This window comes from Aethalodelphis obliquidens, unplaced genomic scaffold (genome assembly GCF_003676395.1).
Source record: "Aethalodelphis obliquidens isolate GAN/ISIS:26980383/991018 unplaced genomic scaffold, ASM367639v1 scaffold38, whole genome shotgun sequence".
NCBI classification, from domain to species: Eukaryota; Metazoa; Chordata; class Mammalia; order Artiodactyla; family Delphinidae; genus Aethalodelphis; species Aethalodelphis obliquidens.
The window spans coordinates 9,267,229-9,288,416 of record NW_020837982.1 but is presented as its reverse complement, the minus strand read 5'-3'; the positions used below and the strand labels follow the sequence as shown (position 1 = coordinate 9,288,416).

General features: G+C 46.7%; 1 long non-coding RNA gene across 1 annotated transcript in view; it reads left to right on the top strand.

The window, feature by feature from the left end:
* LOC113632969 (uncharacterized) overlaps window positions 1-20,558 on the top strand; it is a 39,088-nt gene extending 18,530 nt beyond the window's left edge. Inside the window, exon 3 of the long non-coding RNA XR_003438016.1 lies at window positions 19,065-20,558. This is a non-coding gene — a long non-coding RNA (uncharacterized LOC113632969). The remainder of the gene's footprint in view (window positions 1-19,064) is intronic.
* The last annotated feature ends 630 nt before the right edge of the window (window positions 20,559-21,188 follow it).

Below are 21,188 nucleotides of genomic sequence, written 5' to 3'. Positions count from 1 at the left end.
ATAGCATATGAGAGTCCTGGGATGTACTTTTACAAACATTTCTTAAGTATCTACTATGTGCCAGGCACTCTGCTAAATGCTGGGGCTGCAGGGACCATGGGACTCACAAACTTAAGAACATAGTCCTTCGCTGAGACACGCATGGCCAACCCTGCTGGCCTGCCCCAGGACTGCCATGAACCTGAGAGTTTTTGTTCTGGGAAGGACTGGATTTTCAGTTGAGGCTTTTATTGAGCCTGACGATCTAGGCTCAGAACGACATGATCTCAGGAAGGACACATAGAAACTGTCCAGTCTATTCGGGTGAGATTCACCTGCCAGGAGTGGCAGGCTCATTTCCCCCGACAATCTTTCATGTTTTATTCGGTTTTATTTCACTGTTTGGGAAAGATTATCCCCTGATTTGTTTATTTTTATCTGCTGAGGTGTTGGTGGCAATACTAAATGACATGAAAGGAATGTACACAGGGGCTTTGAGGAAACCAAGGGCCTGAAAGAGCCCTTTTGTCTTGGTTTGTCTCCAAGGGCATCATTGGAGCCCATGTAGCGCTGCTCTGAGCTTAGAAACCATCTCTGGGCCAGTGACTGGTGTCTTGGACCTCATGACCATCAAGGAACAACTCTCTCTGAGCTCCTCTGGGCCCTGGGTTTCTTATTAAGGGGATTTTGGAGTTTGGAGGGTGATGGTCAAGTTTCAACCAAAGATGAGAAGGAAGTGCAGTGGGACCAGGGCCAGGAGACCTGAACAAAGAGGCAGCACGGTGCTTGGGTTGCGTTTCCCCAACACACTTGGCAGGAAGGATAAAAAGGAACTTACAGGACTCAAGTCAGTGTTTCTGTGCTTCTGGAGCTTCTCTGTTGATCTGTATTAGGAACGTGGTGGGCGATGCTCTTTGGTAATCCTAGGTGAGGTGGGGGGAGACTCTGCACCCCTCTATGTCTTTTCCTGGGACAGGCTGGTAGATTTCATTCCAAGTGTGCAATTGTGTGGTGTCTGTTTAATGCTGCTGGTGGGGAGAGTCCAAGCCTGGCCATGATGGGGGACAACGGCAGGGCATGTGGCTCAAGGCCCAAAAGGCAGACGACCCCTTTGGAGGGCTCTCCCTGTGGGTTTTGTATGTTATAGGTTTCATGTGTGCATTTTGGTTTATTTCTGAATTGCTGCAGCCCCTTTAGTGGCCATGGGACACGACTGCTGTAGGGAAGTTGTAATGAACTTTCCATCTGAGGAAGTCTTGGTTGTAAGAGGCAGACTGTAATTTCGGAGTCAAAGATGAGGAGATGGGTCAAGATGTGGTGACAGGTTCAGAGAAGTATCCCAAGGCTCTTCAATGTCAGCGAGTCCACTGAGATCAGTTGGTTCTATTTATGTTAAATACAACGTTGAGGTACAGAAAAGAGGATATTGGGGAATTAGTGGTTGGAGGGGGGGGGGTGATGGTTTGCAGACCAGCCAGAGAGAGAGAGAGAAATAGAGGCAATGGGGCAAAGCATACCTGGGTTCTGCCCCGCCCAGGGTGCTCCGTGCAAGCTGACTGATTACCCCCCGGAGCCTCTTCTTTAGCTGCACGTGGGGGGATAATCATCGTCCCTACTTCCCACAGTCATTATGAGCATCGAGAGAAAGCATGCACAGGAAGTCGCTGGATTAGTGCCCAGTGTACAGTAATTACATTTCATTGCGGACTTGTACTATGCCTGTTACTACTACTATTACTCCTGCAGGCTCTTACCCAGGACGAGGCTGGTGCAGTAGAGTCAGGGCATGGGGCCATCCCTGGGAAAATGAGGGTCTTAGAACTCTGTCTGCGGGGGAGAGGGCTTGGATCCTTTGTTGGGGCAGCTGGGAAGAGACCTGCCCAAGGAGAGAGGAATAAGTCTATGCATTTGATCTCCAGAGTCTAGATCAGTCTGGGACTCCTGGGCCACAGAGGTCCTTCCTTTTCCTGTCAATCTGGGGGCGTGGCTTTCTCTCAGTCAATCACCCACTGGCTTATAAGCATTGAGATAAAGCAAATGTAAAGTGGGAACAATACTGCCCAACTGTGGCTGTGATTACACTTTTCTAATGTGTCTCTGAATTGGTCAGTTAAGTCAGCAGATGCCTGACGTAAATGGGCCTCCACCCTCCTCCACAAAATATCCCAACCTAGAACACAGAAGTCGGTGGTTGTTTTTGCTTTAACTTTGACTTTGAGGGGTGCATCTCCCACAATAAATGAAATATTGTGTGACTCGTGTGCAGGGTGCTCACTCAGAGTCAGGTGAACAGTGGTGCCCTTGCCTCTTGTAACCTGTTCTGAAAAGAGCTGCTAGAGGGATTCTGTTAAAACAAGAATCAGATCAGGTCTCTTCTCTGGTCAAAATCAACCTCCCCTCCCCCGTCAAATGCTCCACTCCAACACCTCTTATTCCCCCTCCTAATTTATATTTCCACTAGCACTTATCACTGTCTAACATCACAGTCATCCTTCGGTATCCACGGGAATTGGTTCCAGGACCCATTGCAGATACCAAATCCGCAGACGCTCAAGTCCCATAGTCGGCCCGCTATATCCACGGGGTCCGCATCCACGGATTCAACCAGCCATGGATTGTGTACTAAGTCTGTGATGCTAGAGTCAGGTCACAAGCCAGTCACTATAAGAACCAAATATGTTTGGTCAACAGATGACTCTTGTTACGAACTCCAGGTCCTAAGGAACTTATCACTTGGGAACTAAGAAATTCTTTAAAATGGAAGAATTGAGACCAAATGCACAACTGTGCAAAATAACCAGGGGTGCTGTCTAGAAGCTTCTGCTAGTAAAATGAAAAACCTTTCAGTGATGCCAGGTGGTGCTATTAGGAAGCTCACATACGCATCGGATTCCTTACATCAACAGCTTGAGCAATTTAGATTTTCTTTAGTGTACTTTCAACCTCTGGGCCCAACGATTTCTTCGGGAATTTTGCAAGAGTTTGTTATACCATCTCCTCCCCCAGTAAAGTCAACCCCTTCAGACCTCAGTTTCCCCAGGGAGTAAATGGGAAGTGGAATACGATGACCCCTCGGCTTCCTCAACCCAGATTTTCTGTGATTCTGTGACAGGAGTCCCAGCTTAGGTGAAGCAGAACTGAATAAAAGCTTTCCGCGGCCGAAGTTGGTGAGGCCCCTCATGCAGCTGGAACTATGCCCCTCTTTTGTCCATTTCATGCTTATGCTTCGTAGCTTTTCAAATCATCCTTGAGCCAGTCCTGCACGGGTCTTCTGCAGGGCCTCCTTTTTCCTAATCACCTTTCCCTGGGCATCTTCTGTTCATATGGGTTCTCTGCTTGGATGTTTGATTCAACTGATGTTGATTAGCCCAGATGTTGCCACCTGGAGGGTTGAGAGAAGAGGTCCAGAGGGAAAGGCCTCCTGGTACTGCTGCTGGCCTCTGTTGTGGGTGAGACTACGTCCAACTTGTCGGGATCTCGTAGGACCAAAAATTACTTTTACATATCCTAAGAGCGAGAATGACCTGAAAATTACTGGAACGCCGGAAACAAAGTCAGTGTTCTATAATCGGAAGGATCTTTAGAGTAAGTTAGTCCAACTTCCCCATCCCGGCTAGGAATTTCTTCTCCATCCTCCCCAAGAGGCGGTCAGTGAATTTCTGCTTGCACAGCCCAAGTGATGGGGAGCTCATTACCACCTGAAACAGCTCATTCAATTTCTGGACATCTCCAACGGTATCCATTTGTTCCATCCACAAAGCTGAGATTGGTTTCCCTTAGGGGGCACCCATTTGAAGATGAATCTTGGGTCACCAGTTGGACTCCACAGAGAATGTGTAACCCATTCATCAGCATCTTCTTGCCTCCAGGCTCAACTGCTCTTTTCAGCACATGGATTTCCATTCTGTCCTCCTCTCGGAGGGCCCTTGAAGAACTCTATTCTTCAGTCCTGGACTGATTCACACAAAATAAGCAGTGGGGGATCTGAAAGGTCTTTAGAGAGCTGTCCACGCACAAGAACTTGCCAAGGAGGGAGAGGGTGTGTTTCAGCCACTGGGTTCTGGGCAGGGGCATCTGGATCAAATAACCTGTTGAGAACAACTGGCCTGGCTCTGAACCTCTGGGCCAGAACCAATGCCCATTTGCCGTCATACCTTTCCAGGGCACTTCTTAGAGAATATTGGAGCAAATATAACCCTCAGAGAGAATCTGCTTCACCCTTTTATTCCATTTGACATATGGGGAAGACTGAGTCCCAGAGAGGGGAACAGTTTTGGCAAATGTCATCCAGCAGAAGAAAAAACTGAAGCCCAGATCTTGTGCTTCCCGATTTCAGTGAGATTGCATTTCATTTAAAAGAGAAACACTGGGGCTTCCCTGGTGGCGCAGTGGTTGGGAGTCCGCCTGCCGATGCAGGGGACACGGGTTCGTGCCCCGGTCCGGGAAGATCCCACATGCCGCGGAGCGGCTGCGCCCGTGAGCCATGGCCGCTGGGCCTGCGCGTCCGGAGCCTGTGCTCCACGGCGGGAGAGGCCACAGCAGTGAGAGGCCCGCGTACTGCAAAAAAAAAAAAAAAAAAGAGAGAGAAACACTGAAGATCTCAATGTGTCTTTGGTTCCGGGAGTCCTCAGAGAGCTTTGTCCTCCGGAAATTACCTCTTCTTCCCATTGTCTGTGGTTTCCCCATGCTGATCCTGTGTCTGTGTCCTGAGCTCAGGGGGCACTGCCCCAGCCTGGAGCTTCCTCCCCCATCCCTGAAAGTCTGCAACCCAGCACCTTCCTAATTCATGACCCCCCAGGGCTTATCATCACAAAGGTATGATGAAAAGAAAATCTGTTAATATTCAAGCAACTCTGCTAAACAAGCAACCCTTTCAGGGTGACTATTTATTGCTATTTATGATGACAGATTATCTTTCTGATTTCCCCCAGCACATGTCTCCAGAGGAACTTAGATACAGTACTTTCCTTAAGCAGGACCAGGAGAGGATGTTTCTATAAATACTTAACAACTTGTCAGGGGAGATTACAAATATTGGCATGTCCTTCACAATGTCATGTTGGTTACTGAAGCTGTTGTAAGAAATCAGGATAGTTTATTTTCTTCCTGTTTGAAGGTAGTGCTACATTTTCTGAGGCCAGAGGAGGTGCTTCTAGAGGCAGAAGCTCTAGGATCAGACTCAAGGCCAGGGGCCCGGCACCCCCCAGTCTTCTCACGGGACTTACCAAGAGCACGGGCTTTGGGGTCAGATGTCTGAGTCCACTGGCTCCACTATTTCCCAGCTCAGGGACCTTGGGCAAACCCCTGAGCTTCTCAGAGCCTCAGTTTTCTCCTCTGAATGATGACTGTATCATGACTCATCTCAAGGTGTTGCAAAGATTAAATGAGGCAACGTGTGAAAATTCCCTGTCCTGTGGTGGGCGATCCACAATACGGATCTCGTTCTCTCCTCTTTCCAGTCCATCGAGAAGACCTCCCTCATCAGCAGACATGGGTGGCCCTCAGTCCTATTGTCTTCTGACTTCCTGTGTTGCTTAGGAGAAATCTGACAATGATGAGAATAATAAATACAGTTAACGAATGCTAACACTTCTCAATCTCTTACCATGTGTCAAGAATTGTTCTAAGGGCTTCACGTGGATTCAGTCATTTAGTCCTCCTAGCAACCTTATGAGGGAGGTGCTAGTAGCATCCCTCTTTTACAGAGGAGGAAACTGAGGCAGAATGATGTGCTCAAGGCCACCCAGGTAGAGGGAATGGAGCTGAGGTTGGCCTCAGGCACTCAACTAGCCAGCTTTGAGATCTCTGAAGGATGGCCCTCACTCCTTTTTAGCAATCTCTCTCCTCAGTACCCTTAAGAATTTTCTCTTTATCCTATGTGTTCTGAGTTTTACCATCATGAGTGTAGGTATGGAGTTTTAATTTATCCTTCGTAACACTTGGTAGCATTTTTAGATCCAGGGACTCATGGCTTATTTAAGTTCGGTGAAATTCTCAGCTGTTAGCTCTTCAAGCACCGGCTTCTCTGGTAGCTCCCATCAGACCTATTTTGGAGTTTTGGAGTCGCGTTTCCTGTCTTTCAACTTCTTCTTTCATATTTTTAAATCTCTTATCTCTGTTTGGCTCTGTTCTGTTTGATCTCTGTGTTCTCAATTTCCGCTCTTCCACTCTGTCCACCATTCTGGTCAATTTCTCCATTGAGTTAAAATTTCATGAACTCTCTTTCATTTCTAAGATCTCTAATTGGTTCCTTTTCATAGTCACTTCCTTTTTATTTCATCATCTTATTTCTCGTGTCACGGTTGTGGCTCCTTTCTTGACCCCTGTAAGTCTATTATGGTGCTTGTTATGTACGTAGTCCTTCCCGGAGGGTTCTGTTTGATCCCTTTTCCTTCAGAGGTAAGTGATTTCCTTTGTGGCGTTCGTGGTGGTGATTTTCCTCGGCTACTTTGTGCCTCCTGTTTTTGAATTCACCTGCTGGATTTCTCAACAGCCTCCACCCGGTCCCTAGGTCCTGTCCTCTCGGTAACCGGGTGCAGGAAGTCTCAGTGTAATCGTGGGTGGACGGGAAGTGAGTTTCTGATTCTTGGCCTCTTCGGGGAGGCATCCATCTGGGCTGCAGCCTGGGGAAGGCTGTGTAGTTTTAGTCCCATTTATTGCTGCTAGGCACGCGCCAATGTTTCTTTTAGGAGTCTTGCTTTAAGATCTACAGGGATCTCTCTTTCTTATTTTTGAGCACGCTTGTGTGTTTTTCCTTGGCACTAGGAGTTTGGAGCAGAAAGGAGGGGTTTTAGCACTGTCTTAGTCCAACATCTTGAACCAGAAACCCTCCCTCATTATTATTCTTTGGTAAAATGAAATAATCGACATATACAAAAAAAAACGTATATAATATTGACTATGAAGCATAATAATAAATGTAATAAGACATACACCAGTGAAACAGCTCCCTGCTTAAGTATTAGAACCTGACCAGTGCTGTTGAAGCCACTGTGTGTTCCTTCTCAACCCATCTCTTTGTCTCCTCCACCCGCAGGTAACCACTCTTGGGTATTTTCTGTTTATCTTTCTCTTGTTTCCCCCTCCATTATTTCTCACCATTTTTTTTCCTGAAGGGAAGTACCATAACATTGGCTTCTTAGAATTGTGCTATGAAGATACAAAAATAATTAAAACACATTTGCACATAAATGACCAACAAGTCAATGGAACAGGACAGAGAATTTAGGAACAGACTCAAGTTTGTAAGGGAATGTATTAGGCAATAAAGGAGGTATTCTGAATCAAGAGCAAAAAGGGTGATCTATTCAGTAAATTGGTGTTGGGCAATTTGTTACCTATTTGGAACAAAACACATTTTAGATTCTTATCTCACACCTTACATAAAAGTGAACCCTTAATTGATTAAAACAAATCTAAATTACAAAAAAAGACCCAAATCATAATAGAACTAAAAGAAAATTTAGGAGAATGATTTTATAATCTTGGGGTAGAAACGCCTTTCTAAGCAATACACAAAACCTCAAAGCTGTGAAGGAAGAGATTTATACAGTTAACTACATAAACATTTAAACCTTTGACATAGCAAACGATGCAAATAGAATCTAAAGACAAACACCAGAATGAGCGAGAATATTTGCGACACATGCAATAGATGCAAACACACATGTATGTGTGTTCATATATGTTTTAAATGCATCTAATGGATTAAAAAGTTCCTACGCCATAAAAAACAGAAGTCGCCTGTAATTCTGCCCCTTAGGACCACTATTTACATTTTAGTATATACTGTTTCAGACTATTTTTTCCCTCGTGCATTTTTTTCTTAAGCACATTGCTTCCATATCTGGGATCATGCTGTATAGGTTTTTTTTCCTATGACTTTGAACTTGGTGCAGTGTAAATGTTTTTTCACATAAGTAAATACACGCAAACGATAAGTTCTTCTGCAAAAATCATAACGTCTATTTATTGTATCAAGTTACTAAAACTTGTTTAATAAATTAATTAATTTTCTAAAGTTAATATGCCTAATATAGGAGGGAATCCTACAAATCAATAAGTAAAAAACAAACATACAATGGAGCAAAAGAAATGAACAGGCCATCAATCCACAGACTGAAGAAGAAAAACGGCAATGGCCAACAAACGCAAAATGCCATTTACCTCACTAATAATTAAAAACATTCAAGTAAAACATTTCTGATTTATAGCACTGGGAACATTTTTTAAAATGTAGGTAATGCCTAGGCTTGGCAAGGATGTAGGGAAACAGGCTTGTAAACCTCTTGGTAAACTGATGTAGTATTTCTCAGGTAACTTGGCAGTATCTTTAAAAATTAAAAAAGGGGTTTCCCTGGTGGTGCAGTGGTTGAGAGTCCACCTGCCGATGCAGGGGACACGGGTTCGTGCCCCGGTCCGGGAAGATCCCACATGCCGCGGAGCGGCTGGGGCCGTGAGCCATGGCCGCTGAGCCTGCGCGTCCGGAGCCTGTGCTCCGCAACGGGAGAGGCCACAACAGTGAGAGGCCCGCGTACCGCAAAAAAAAAAAAAAAAAGTGCATACCTGGGTTCTGGCTTAGCAATCCCACTGAAATCAGAGCTGGATAGATGGTCACTGCGGTGTTGTCAAGGGTAGAGGGGCGGATGGTATATGGGACGGAGGGAGAGGTTTCTAATTTTGATTGAGTATACTTGAAAATGCTCTTGGATTGTGAATCTTTTTTTTTTTTGACTTTTTGTACATTTTCAGTCTTCTTAAATTTTTCTTAATAAATATATTGCTATCATCAGAAAGTCAACATTTTTAAAGGAAAGTTTTTAATGGGAACTAATTCGGTGTTTGAAGTGCTTACACTGTACGTGCATTCAGTATAAGGTCCCCAAAAAATAATAGCAATGGGGCTTCCCTGGTGGCGCAGTGGTTGAGAGTCCGCCTGCCGATGCAGGGGACACGGGTTCGTGCCCTGGTCCGGGAAGATCCCACATGCCGTGTAGCGGCTGGGCCCGTGAGCCATGGCCGCTGAGCCTGCACGTCTGGAGCCTGTGCTCCGCAACGGGAGAGGCCACAACAGTGAGAGGCCCGCGTACCGCAAAAAAAATAAAATAATAGCAATGACAAAAAATGACAAAAAAGAATCACAAAACTATACAAGAGACAGACAGAGGTCACCTCATACCTCATTATTTTCAGAAAAAAACCCCAGTTCCTTAGAATGAGATACAAAAAGGGTCTGGGTCTGCAGCCTTCTGTATCTTCCCAGTTCATCTTTCCTCCATGCTCCGACTGTTACCGAACCCAGGTCCGCTGCTCACCGCTCAAAAGCCAATAAAGAGGCCAGGTTGGTGGAAAGGAAAGTTTGCTTTATTTTGGATGCTGGCAACCGCGGTGGGAGGGCAGACGCCTGTCCAAAGGCCAACTCCCCCCCACCCCCCAAATATCAGGGGGCAAGAGCTTTTATAGACGGAGGGAGGGGGCTACATGCAGAAACAATACAGTCAGCTCTGACAGTCACCTTGAAATTGGTCATCGGTGGTCTGACCAGCATCATCTTGATTGTTCAGTTCCAGGGTCGGTTTGTTCCCATTTTCTTGAGACCAATTCTCAGAATTGCGGCAGCTTATGTCATGGCAACAGTCTGGTCACCGTGTAGTTAACGTCTTCCACCTGCTGGGGGTTTCAGTATCTACAAGACAGCTCACAGGATACGGCTCAGAATATTATCTACAGCCCTTGAGGAGGAACTAAAGGTCCTTGACTATGCTTAATGACTAAACTATTATTATTTGGTCTCCTTTGACCTTTCCTCTGTTTCTGTATTTTCTCACTTCTCTGATTAAACTTATTCTTTGGCTAAAGTTTTTCCGCAGACAAAAGATGGGCTGAGGACATGGGGGGCAAGGACCATGGGGTCCCGCTCCGTTTCATGAGCACTTAGGTCCAAGCAACCCCCAGCAGTTCCCTGGATGTGAAATGCTCTTTATTGACTGGGCTCAATGCACATGCTTTCCTTGCTGCCTGACAGACCACCCTTCCCATCTGGGCAACACCCTTGGAGAGCAGACGCTAGCCTGATCCATCAGTGTGTTCTTAGGACCCAGCAGAGGGACTTACAGACAGCAGTCATGGTAAATATGTGCTTTATGAATGAATGAATAAATAAAGGAATGAAGTGAAGACTCAGAGTTTCGGCTAGAGACAGACCCAAGACCCCAGTGAGTCAGTGGTGGAGGCAGGGCTACCTCTGGCTCTCTGCTAACATGTGCTATTTCCCCCCACATCCGATCCCTGCTGCTTCACAGTTATCGTGGGGAGACAGTGGCAAGAGCAGAAGGGCAGGCCCTGAGAGCAGAAACGGCAATGCAAGTTCACGGTGACTCACTAGCTGCTAGGTCCCCATTATGTGGCGAAAGCCCTGCCCGCTAGGGGCCCCCAATCTGTGGAGCACCCCTTCTCTAAGGAAGTCGGACCTGCTGGGGGTCCTAATTAAACACGGACGGAGTCGGAGACTGCAGGATGCCTTTGATGGAGGGGAGGGCTGGGACAAGGCAAACCCCGCCGTGTGTCAAACGTACACAGGTGCATTGCTCAGCGGGTTTGGGGGTCACGTGAACAAATCAGTATTTTATTTGACCGCAGCTCCACCCACACGGAAGAGCCACTTGGGTCATCTGTCTGTCCAGGACTTGGCATCCGCAGGGCCATTCTGACTAGCTCAGTTATTTTTAGCTGCTACGAAAATCATAACATCCAGTGATGTGGACCCCATTTTTGCCAACTGATGCACAAATAGTTTTTTTTCTTAATTATCAAACTGACTATAAAACCTTTTTAATTTGGGGGTATTTCCAGTGTTAAGGTGGAAGGCACTCTAACGTTCGTGCAGGATGACAGGTAGTCAATGAGGAGAGAAAAAGCCCCATGCTGGCTCTGCCAGTCCCTCTGTTCTTGCTGCACTACATTACAGAATTAACAGGCTCTTAGAAAAGACTGACACACAGTTACCGTGAGAAAGACAATTAAATGTGGAAACTCACTTTTCTCACTGCATTGAATTTTAACGGGAGGCTTTGAGACTCAGTAAATCTCTTTCCTATTTCTTCTCCTCTGTCCCATAAGTTCTTCAAAAAAGCATCTAGAACACTGAAGAGGCTCCTCTCTCTCGATCCTCTCAAACTCCTCGTTACGGCTGTGTTTCGTTCCAGAAAGTTTCTTTTGAGATCAAGGAGAATGCTAAATACCCATATAGTTCAGTCATTTCCTGGATGGTCTTTTTTTTTTTTTTTTTTTTCGCGGTACGCGGGCCTCTCACTGTTGCGGCCTCTCCCGTTGCGGAGCACAGGCTCCGGACGCGCGGGCTCAGCGGCCATGGCTCACGGGCGCAGCCGCTCCGCGGCATGTGGGATCTTCCCGGACCGGGGCACGAACCCGTGTCCCCTGCATCGGCAGGCGGACTCTCAACCACTGCGCCACCAGGGAAGCCCTGGATGGTCTTCTTGTTCGTCTTTACCGCTTCCAAACAATCTAGGCCAAATTCATTCATTCATTCATTCACTTGCTTATTCACTTGACAAATAACCCTTTGATCTTGCATTTTCTAGAGGCTAAAGGTCTGATCTTGATTTGATTCAGTCTAAGGGAGAGAGAGAGATGTGAGGGGGTGATTATATACCTGGGGTAAGAGCCTCGGAGATGGATGTAGAAGGTGCAGGAGTCCGCAGAGGAAAAGTTAGTCCTCACACAGGCAGTCCTTCCTGCCCCCCTGCATCTGGACACTCTAGCATCATGGCCTCTGTCTGCAGGTCCTCGGCCCTCCCCTGGCACGAACTTGGCTCTTGCTAAATGTGTCCTGAATTGACTCGACTTGTTAACCTTTCACCTGAGTCCTCCCAAGGTTATGCATCCAACTCAAATGAGTCTGCACTCGGCCCCAGGGGCTCTCATGATTAATTGCGAAGAAAAGTTCTTTTTGAGGGGAAGAGGAGGAATTTTTTTTTTAATCCCACTTTTCTCCCAGCCTCAGCTGTTCATCAGTCAAGCATTTGTCATATTGTAGTCCTTTAACCACTAGTCATTTCTGACTAATACCTGGCAGGCCGACAGGGGGTACGATTTCCAATTATGATAAATGCTTCCCTTCTTATCTTTTGATATCTGGAAGTAGAAAATTTCAAGGAAAAACGGTTTTACACCAAGACGACCATAAATCTCATTGTGTTCACAACAGAAGGCTGACCAGAGAAGTTTATTCAATCCGTAAGGGATTTGATGTATATCAAACTGTTACATAAAATCAATACTTTGGAGAGAAGCAGACAATAAATACTCAGCAAGAGGCAATATTTCTATCAGGGAGAAGGCAATCGCATAAAGATTAGGGGAGCAATTTCAATATTACCCGTCTCTCTGCTGTAAGAAGACATATCTTGTTTTCCAGAATGATCACAAGGGAAGGAGCCGGGGTGGGGCAGGCAGCCTTCAGGACTTGGCTAATCTCACCATCAAGCCCCAACTAGATGTTAAGCACTGAATGTTTGTGTCCCCTGCCCCCAACATTTATGTGTTGAAACCCTAACCCCCAGCGTAGCTGTATTTGGAGATGGGACCTCTGAGGAGGTAAGTCAGGTTAACTGAGGTCAAAAGGGAGGGGCTCTGATCAATACGATTGGTGTCCTTATAAGAAGAGACACTAGAGCACTAGCTGTCCCTTTCCTCCACCTCCACACAAAGCAGAGGCCATGTGAGCACACAGGAATACTTGAAGGGCCACTGTCCCCAGAGTGAGCGCTTGGCTTCTGGAATCGTCATGTCCTCTTGCTTTTGTGTGGCATGTTCCATCTTTCCACCTGGTCTGTGAGTGACTTGGGGTGGGCCTGGCTTTGTGTCCCGTTTCCGCCTCCCCCTGGATGCTCAGTGAAGGGCTGAGACGGGCCTTCCTTCCTGATGCTCCTTTCAAGGTCGCTGCCTTGCAGGCGGGGCTGGCAGACCCACGATGGGAACGCACGGTCCTTTGGGGCTTGGAAGCTCCTTGCTGCTTCCAGGTCCCACTTGGGGAAGAGACACAGCTGTTCCTCCCTGGAATCTTGCCGCTGCCATCCGGGTCAGTGCCAGGCAGAGGAGCCCGAGAACCCACTGCGCCAGGGCCACAGGGCTCTCCTCTCCTTCCAGTTCAGGAGAATCTTTCTAATTTGCATGAGGAGTCCTGCTAGCCCCCAATTCCACACCACAATCCCCAGACCACACCCAGGGACAGGAGATGAGCGTGGGTGTAACTGACCTGAGGGCTGAACAGGGGAACAGGGTGCAGCCCACCTAACATCCACTCCCAGATGTGCCGGCAGAGTAGGGTGACACCTGCCTGCCCTTCCCTTTCCACCCTTCATCCTGCCTCACCTGTTCCCTCTCAGGTCCGGTACTGTCCTCCCCCAACGTCATTGCTGTTAGAATGTTAACTTCAAAAGCAACCTCAGAAGTGACCTGCCAGCTAGTTCAGAAGTTGGAACATGGCGCTAATGAGGGCACAGCCACTGGGTCAGTTCTGACCTGGACGAGGGGACTTTGCAAGCAAAGCAAACAAAACAGCGCTCTCTCCCAGACTGACCTGGCCATAGCCCTAGACTGGGACCCAACTGCTGCCACAGCCCGGGTGTCCCAAGAGCCAGATCCCTCGTCCCTCCTGCACCACTGCCAGCTCTCAGGGGTAGATGGCCATGTGGTTGCTGCCTCCAAGTGAGCAGATGAGGAGACTGGAAACACACAAAGACATCTGGGATTCCCCCAGAGTTACTGAACTGGCACGGGACCCCAGGCATGGGTGTTGTTTGGCATGCACCCATTGCATGGATTTGTAAGTTGAGGCCAATTAACTCAACAAACAGGTACTGGGCCCCTTGAAGGACAAAAAGTCAAGGTGGACTTGCTCCCATATTCATCATGCACAACTGCAGGTGAGAAGTGTTTGTGTACCTGGATGGAGAGGAAAGACCACTGCAACCAGAGAATGAACTTTTGGAGGGATACTGAGTGTGTGTGGGGTGTGCAGGTCACAAAGCAGAGTTGTCATGAGGTCAAGTTTCTCCTTAAGCATCTGACTACATAAGACCCTGGTCTGCTTCACCCTTCTGAGATCCTCTCCAGCACGGCAGCTTGCTGGTGGAGAACAGAGACCCTGTCTCCCTTGTCTGCCCGTCGGGGCAGATGGTCCTCAGAGGGGCAGGCAGGGTATTGAGGTTGTTGGTTCTGCATCAGCAAGGTAACAATACGGTATTGTGCACATTAAAGTATGTTAAGAATATAGATTTCACGTGAAGTGTTCTTACAACCAACCCCCCCCCAAATCCCCAAACCAAAACCAAAACACAAAAAGAAAACAGCAACAGAAAACCACACAAAGAACACAAGGACGTTTTTGGAGGGGATGGGTATGTGTAATGCCTTGATCATGGTGATGGTATCACAGGTGTATTTATATGTCCAAACTCATCAAAATGTATACATAAAATATGTGCATTTTTTGGTAAATCAGTTATATCTCAGTCAAGCTTCAAACATAAAAAATAAATAAAACTACGAGGGAGAAAGGACAGCCCACACTTGTGAGTGCACGCAACAGTGCTTTGAAAGGGAGGTTCCCTGTGCCAGAAAATGGGAAGCTGTTCCTGAATTACTCCAAATTGTCGGGGTTTCTGGAGGCCATCTGTGGTCACCTGGATTTTTTTTTGCGGTACGTGGGCCTCTTACTGTTGTGGCCTCTCCCACTGCGGAGCACAGGCTCCAGACACGCAGGCCCAGCGGCCATGGCTCACAGGCCCAGCCGCTCCGCGGCATGTGGGATCTTCCCGGACCGGGGCACGAACCCGTGTCCCCTGCATCGGCAGGCAGACTCTCAACCACTGTGCCACCAGGGAAGCCCTCCCCTTGGGTGTTTTGAATGCAAGTAACAGAAAATCCAGCTGGTTAAAGATAATGCCTTGGTTCATGATAGGGTGTGTCTTCAGGGGGGTCTTGACGATAATATGACCAAGACCCAGGTTCTCTTTCCTGTCCCCTCCTCCTCCGTGACGGTTCCTTTTTCATAGGCGTCTCCTCTCGGGACTCCAAGATGCCTGCCAGTTTGGAAGACTGTTTGCTCCCTGCCTCATATTCCCTGGGGAGGAGGGTACTTTTCTTCCCCCAACCAGCAAACAAAATCCTCAGGCTTCAGCTGTTGGATCCACTTAGGTGAAAAATCTGCAAGGGGATGGAGCACACAGATTAGTTTAGGGCTGGCACGTGGCCCCAGTGCGGGGAGGGAATGAGAGCTGGCGGATGGAAGCAGCTTCCTCGGAAGCACCCAGGATGTGTGAGGGAGAGTAGACGCCTGCCTGAAAACCCCGGGGCTGTCAACCGAGAGACGGGAGGATCGTGCTGGGAAGCTCCAAACAGCACATGCTCAGAACAGAGACGCCCCTCTTTGCAGAATTGTCAGTGGTGGACCAAACCCAGAGACAGAGATGAGAAAGGAGGCAGACCAGGAAGTCAGAGCGTCACCAGGCCCGACACTCTGATCTTACAGATGGGAAAGTAAAGGGTCAGAGAGGGGATGAAAGGGCCCCTGGACTGCACAACAGGCCATGGCGGAGCTGCGATCAAAGTTCCTTCTCCTGAGGCTAATTTTCCCCCCACGGTAAAGCGCAGGCGAGAGAGAGAGAAGGAAGGAGGAGAATGGGGTAGGGGGGTGCTCGCTCAGATTTGTGGCTTTTCCCTCCTTGGTGGGTAGGAGACTTCGGCGCAGCTGCCCGTGAGGCAAGGCCAGCTCAGTGGTTTGTGCTTGCTGTGAGATTTGCCTTGTGGAGTCAAGAGTGTAAAGAGCAGAGAATGACAGAAAACACACACACACACACACACACACCCCCCAAACAACACTCCAACTAGAAAATAGGCTAAACACATGAATAGACATTTCACTGAAGGAGATACACAGATGGCAAATAAACCTAAGACATTCAACACCAGTAACTGTTAGGGAAATGCCAGTTAAAACCACACAGATATCACTACGCTCCTATCGGAATAGCTAAAATAAAAAAATAGTGGCAACACCCCGGTGAGGGTGCTGAGAAACTGGATCATTCAGGCATTGCCGGTGGGAACGTGAAATGGTCCAGCCACTACGGAAACATTTCAGCAGTTTCCTGACCAGCTAAACTCGGAGCTACCGTACAACCCAGCAAATTGCACTCCTAGGTGTTTAGCCCAGAGAAACGAAAATGGATGTTCACACAAAAACGTGTACACAAAAGTTCATGGCTCTTTTATTTGCAAGAGTTGAAAACTGGAAATCATCCCAGATGTCCTTTGACGGGTAAATGGTTAAACCAACAGGTGCCTCCATACCGTGGACTAATTGCTACTCAGGCATGAAAAGGAATATACTATTGATTCAACCTGGCTGAATATTCAGAGAACTGTGCTGAATGAAACAAGTCAATCCCCAGAGGTTCCATACTGTACGATTTCATTTACATAACATTTTCGAGACAGCAAAGCTATAGAAATGGAGAACAAATTAGTGGTTGCCGGGGATTAGGGGCGGTGGTGAGTGGAATGTGGTGAGTCTGGTTTTAAAAAGGCGAGAGAAGGGTCAGTATCTGGAGTGTGGAGTTGCATACAAGGTGATACAGCAACCACTACTAAAATTATCACTAGCAGGAGATGAGACTGTACAGAACCTAATACGTACACACAAATTGAGTACAAGGGAAACTGGGGGAAACTGAACTAGATCAGTGGATGGTATCGGCGTCTGCGTCCGGGTGGTGATGGTACAGTACTGTTTTGCAGACTGAGCAAAGCGGACTGGGCTCTCTCTGTGTTCTTTCTTACAGCAGCATGTGAATCTACAATTATCTTAGAAGATTTTTCTAAAGAGCAGAGAGGACTTTGCAGCAGACGTTTTCACCTTTTCGTTTGCTAGGAATGTCCCATCATCCCCGAAGCTGCTAATGTATTTGCTTTAGGGACTTTGAGACAGGAAATCAGCTGTTGGTCCGGGATCCCCATGCTCCCCATGGCCAGAAGTGGGGTATGGGGGCTTCACTAATGATGGGTCTCTGCACCATTAGGACACCTGTTGCCAATGATAAACTCATCCTGAAAGGCCCCTGCACTGCCCAGGAGGCTGAAATAAACAGCAAGCACAGGTTGGAGGAAACCAAAGCCTTTCACGAAAGAGACTTGGGATGGAGCGTTGTTTTATTTTGCCAGAATCTTTGGGAAAAACACCCTGACATAATCACTCCCAGGTCCAGGATAAATGAACACAGAACGTGCTTCAAGGATGCAGTGAGTCTGATGGATTTTATTGATCGGCTCTTCCCTGGGTTTCTTCGGGAAATGCTCTGGCTCCCTCGTCTCAGGCCCGGTGGCACGGACACGACTATTTTCATTACAGGAGGGCATTTCCTTGGAATGAAATATGAAGTGGGGTGCATTCCACTCTCACCTCAGGCCGGTATGGTGCCCAGGCTCCGATAGACATTTCATTACTTCCAGACACATATCGCTTTCCATCAAGTATTGGTTTTATATGAAACCAGACTGATCAGGAGTGCTTTTTGGTACCAAAGGAAAAAAACGGTGAGCAGCCTAGGAGTCGTTAATTTCTTCACAGAAAAGCAGCCGTGTGTGTGTGTGTGTGTGTGTGTGTGTGTGTGTGTGTGTGTGTGTGATTCAAAGAGCAAGGGGAGAGAGTTAGACCAGAAGAGCTGTCACCTTTTCATTCTGACTCACTCTGATGTTTCTGTTTTTGTCTCTCCAGGTGGGGTCACAGCCCTTGCTGGGTTTGTCCACCTGTCTGGAGGGAAACAGAAATGCAGGGGGTGCGGGGTAGGAGTGGGGTCCGGGAGGTGGTGTGGTGGTGGGTGGGATGGCCTAGGATGGTGCTGCCCAGTGCCTGGGATCTAAACAGCTCTAAACAGACCTGCTGTGTGTCCCCAGCACACACCTGCCCTCTCTGAATCTCCATTTCCTCTTCAGTAACAAGAGGATAGGAGCCTAAGTGGCCTCAAGGGTCCCCTGGCTCTTGTGTTCTAAGGCGTTTACAACAGCTTGTGGGATTTTTCCCATCTGCACTTTCCTTTGGTGAAACCCACTAGGGGTGAGGGCTGGCCCAGGCTGTAGGAACTCCAGGAAAGGCCTCTGGGGCCACTGAAGTTTCTGACCCCCATCAGTCACCTGCTTATTGTATTTCTGCCACATCCTGATTTTTTTTTCCCCACCTTCTTCCAACCTCCTTCTTCATATCAGACAACCACAGCTCCGACTTAGGCTTGAGTATCTGCAGTGACGGGGCACTTCCCACATTACAGGCAGCCTTGTGTATTGTTGGGAAATTTCACTCTTGCAGAGTCTTGTGCACAATAAAGAGGTGGTTTCCCAGTACTCTTCATCCAGCTCTCTGTCTTCACACGGAGCAAGGCTCGTTTTTCTCACAAAAGACAGCTCTCCTGTGCTGAAGGATGGTGATCGAGACCCCCTTTGTCTGTCCGTCTCCAGACTAAGGACTCCCAGATCCCGAGTCATTTATGGACTGTAGTCATGAGCGTCTTTATCATGCTGGTTTGGTTCTTATAAATATATTATACAGCTGAAAATGTCCCTTCTTATGTATATAAACATTGATCATAGCAGGAATTTAATATCACTATAGAAAATTTGTTTACTAGGGGATAAGAAAAAAGTCACCAAAGTTCTCATTTTTAACCTAATTATTATTCATATCTTGGTATATTCCTTTCTGTCTTTTTCTCCGTCAAATTTCTAAATTTGAACGCGTTTCATCCCTTTCTCCACTTCATATCACAGCAGAATTGTTTTTCATATTTCCTCCTAGTCTGTATAAGCATCATTTTGAAAGGATGTGGATTCTTCCATCTATTGATGTGTTATAATTTATTTAACCAAACTCATACTGTCAGACATTTAGCTTATTTTTATGCAATTATAATGAATGCTGTGATGGACATTTTCAGGTGTGGCTTCTTCGAGAACAATGTCAATGAGATGCATCATTGGGTCTGAAGGTTTGAATATTTATGGTTTCCGAGGGATGGCCTCAGTGCTTTGCAGGAGGGTTATCAGGTGCCCACTGCAGGAGATCCAGCATCTGGACTGAGCTCTGGAGAGAATGTTCTGAGTTGGCTGGACAGTGCTGGGCAGTGGAGGATGACCAGCTCCCTGAGGCGGAACCCTGGGTGTCTACTGATGGAGACGGTGTCAGATAATGGGTAAGAGTTTGGGCTTCAGAACCTGGCAAGACTGGGTTGAGCCCTGGCCCTGTCATTGGCCTGCTGTGTGATCCTGGGGGATTTACAGAGACTTGATTTTCTCATCTGTAAAATGGGAACAATACTTACCTTAATACCTTCACTTAGCACGATCGCCAGTGGCCTATGTACTAGATTCTGCTCTAACAAATATCCACAAACTTGATGGCTTTAAGCAACAGAAATGTATTCTCTCACAATTCTGGAGGCCAGAATTTGGTGGTGTTAGCGTTCCAGATTTTGGCCATTCGAAAAGATGGGTAGTGATATCTCATTGTTTAATTTACACTTTCCTGATGACATAGTCTGTGGAGCATCTTTTTATATGTTTATTTGCCACCTGTGTATCATCTCTGGGGAGATGTGTACTAAGGTCTTTGGCCCATATGTTAATTGGGCTGCTTGTTATCTTGTTGAATTTTAAGAGTTCTTTATATATTTTGGATAGCAGTCTTTTATCAGATGTGTCTTTTGCAAATATTTTCTCCCAGTCTGTGGCTTGTCTTCTCATTCTCTTGACATTGTCTTTCACAGTTCATTCTATTTTTTGATGTTATGAAGTGAACCATCAAAATAACTGAAAATAAGGCTATAGTCTCGACTACTGAAAGATAAAGGGAAAGACGAAGTGTGTGATAATTTTCTCATCTTTTAGAGCAGAAGTAGGCACATGAAGGCCCATGGGCCAGATTCTACTTGTCACCTGGTTTTGTAAATAAAGTTCTGTTAGAGCACAGACATGCTCATTCAATTACTTATTGTCTATGGTTGCTTTCATGCTACCACAGAAGTGAATAACTGTGACAGAGACCATATGGCCTGCAAGGCCTAAAATATTTACTCTTTACCCTTTATATAAAAAAATTTGGTGACCAACGTTTTAGAGCAAGACCTCAAGACATCCAAGAAGCAGGGATTACATGTCATTCAAAAAATTATGAAGACAACTACTAGAGGGTTAGAACGTATTTTGTGTACTTTGCAACTCACAAGAAAGAAAACGTATACTCAAGACACGTAAGACAATTCGTGTGGGAAATAATGAGTATAGAGAAAGCATTTAAAGCAACAAAAATGAGGATAAAATGAGACCCAGAAATATCTATTATTTAAATAAAATAAAGGAGACAAGCTTACTAATTAAATTAACAAGTTGAACGTTAAGTTGTATTTAAGAGATGGATTAAAAATAAAATGATGCAAAAATCAAGAGTGACTTGTGGTTAAAATGACTAGATACTATCTTCCCCCAGAGACCTACTAAAATGATAGCAAGAGGGAAAACAAAGTATAATTAACCATGTCAAAGAGAGCGAGTGAAAGCTCGGCCATGGATAGATGACTTCAAAAAATTTCTTTGAGACAGAAGAGAGGTAACTGGCAATGCAGGGTGGAGAAAGTGCAGGGGAGAGTTAAAGTAGACAAGGATAGAGGTTAAGAAGACTCTCCTTCGCCCTCTAGAACCCAGAGAGACTTGGGATCCTGAAACCCTAGTAAACTGAGTGAGAGAACAGGCTGAAAGTAGGGACTAACTGAACACCTACACAGTGTCACACCCCCTGCTCCTTTTCCCTCCACAGAAACCCCAGCGGTCAGGCATCCACCTCCTTCCCTGGGAAACAAATCAGTGTCTTCTTTTAAATACAATGAAAGATCCCAGAGAAAAGGCCACCTGCTCTTTCTATCACTTAGGGACTTGCCGTTGTTTTGGCCACCTCCTTACCTGAGTATACGAAAGCAGCACCTGTAAGTTGAGAAACTGAGTATGTGGGCAGGAGGTCTCCGTTCATTGCTGGCTGATGGCAGGAGGCTTTAGTTCCTCACCACGTGGACCTCTCTACTCAAGGGCTGCTTGAGTGTCCTCATGACATAGCAGCTGGCTTCTTCCAGATTGATGGATCAAAG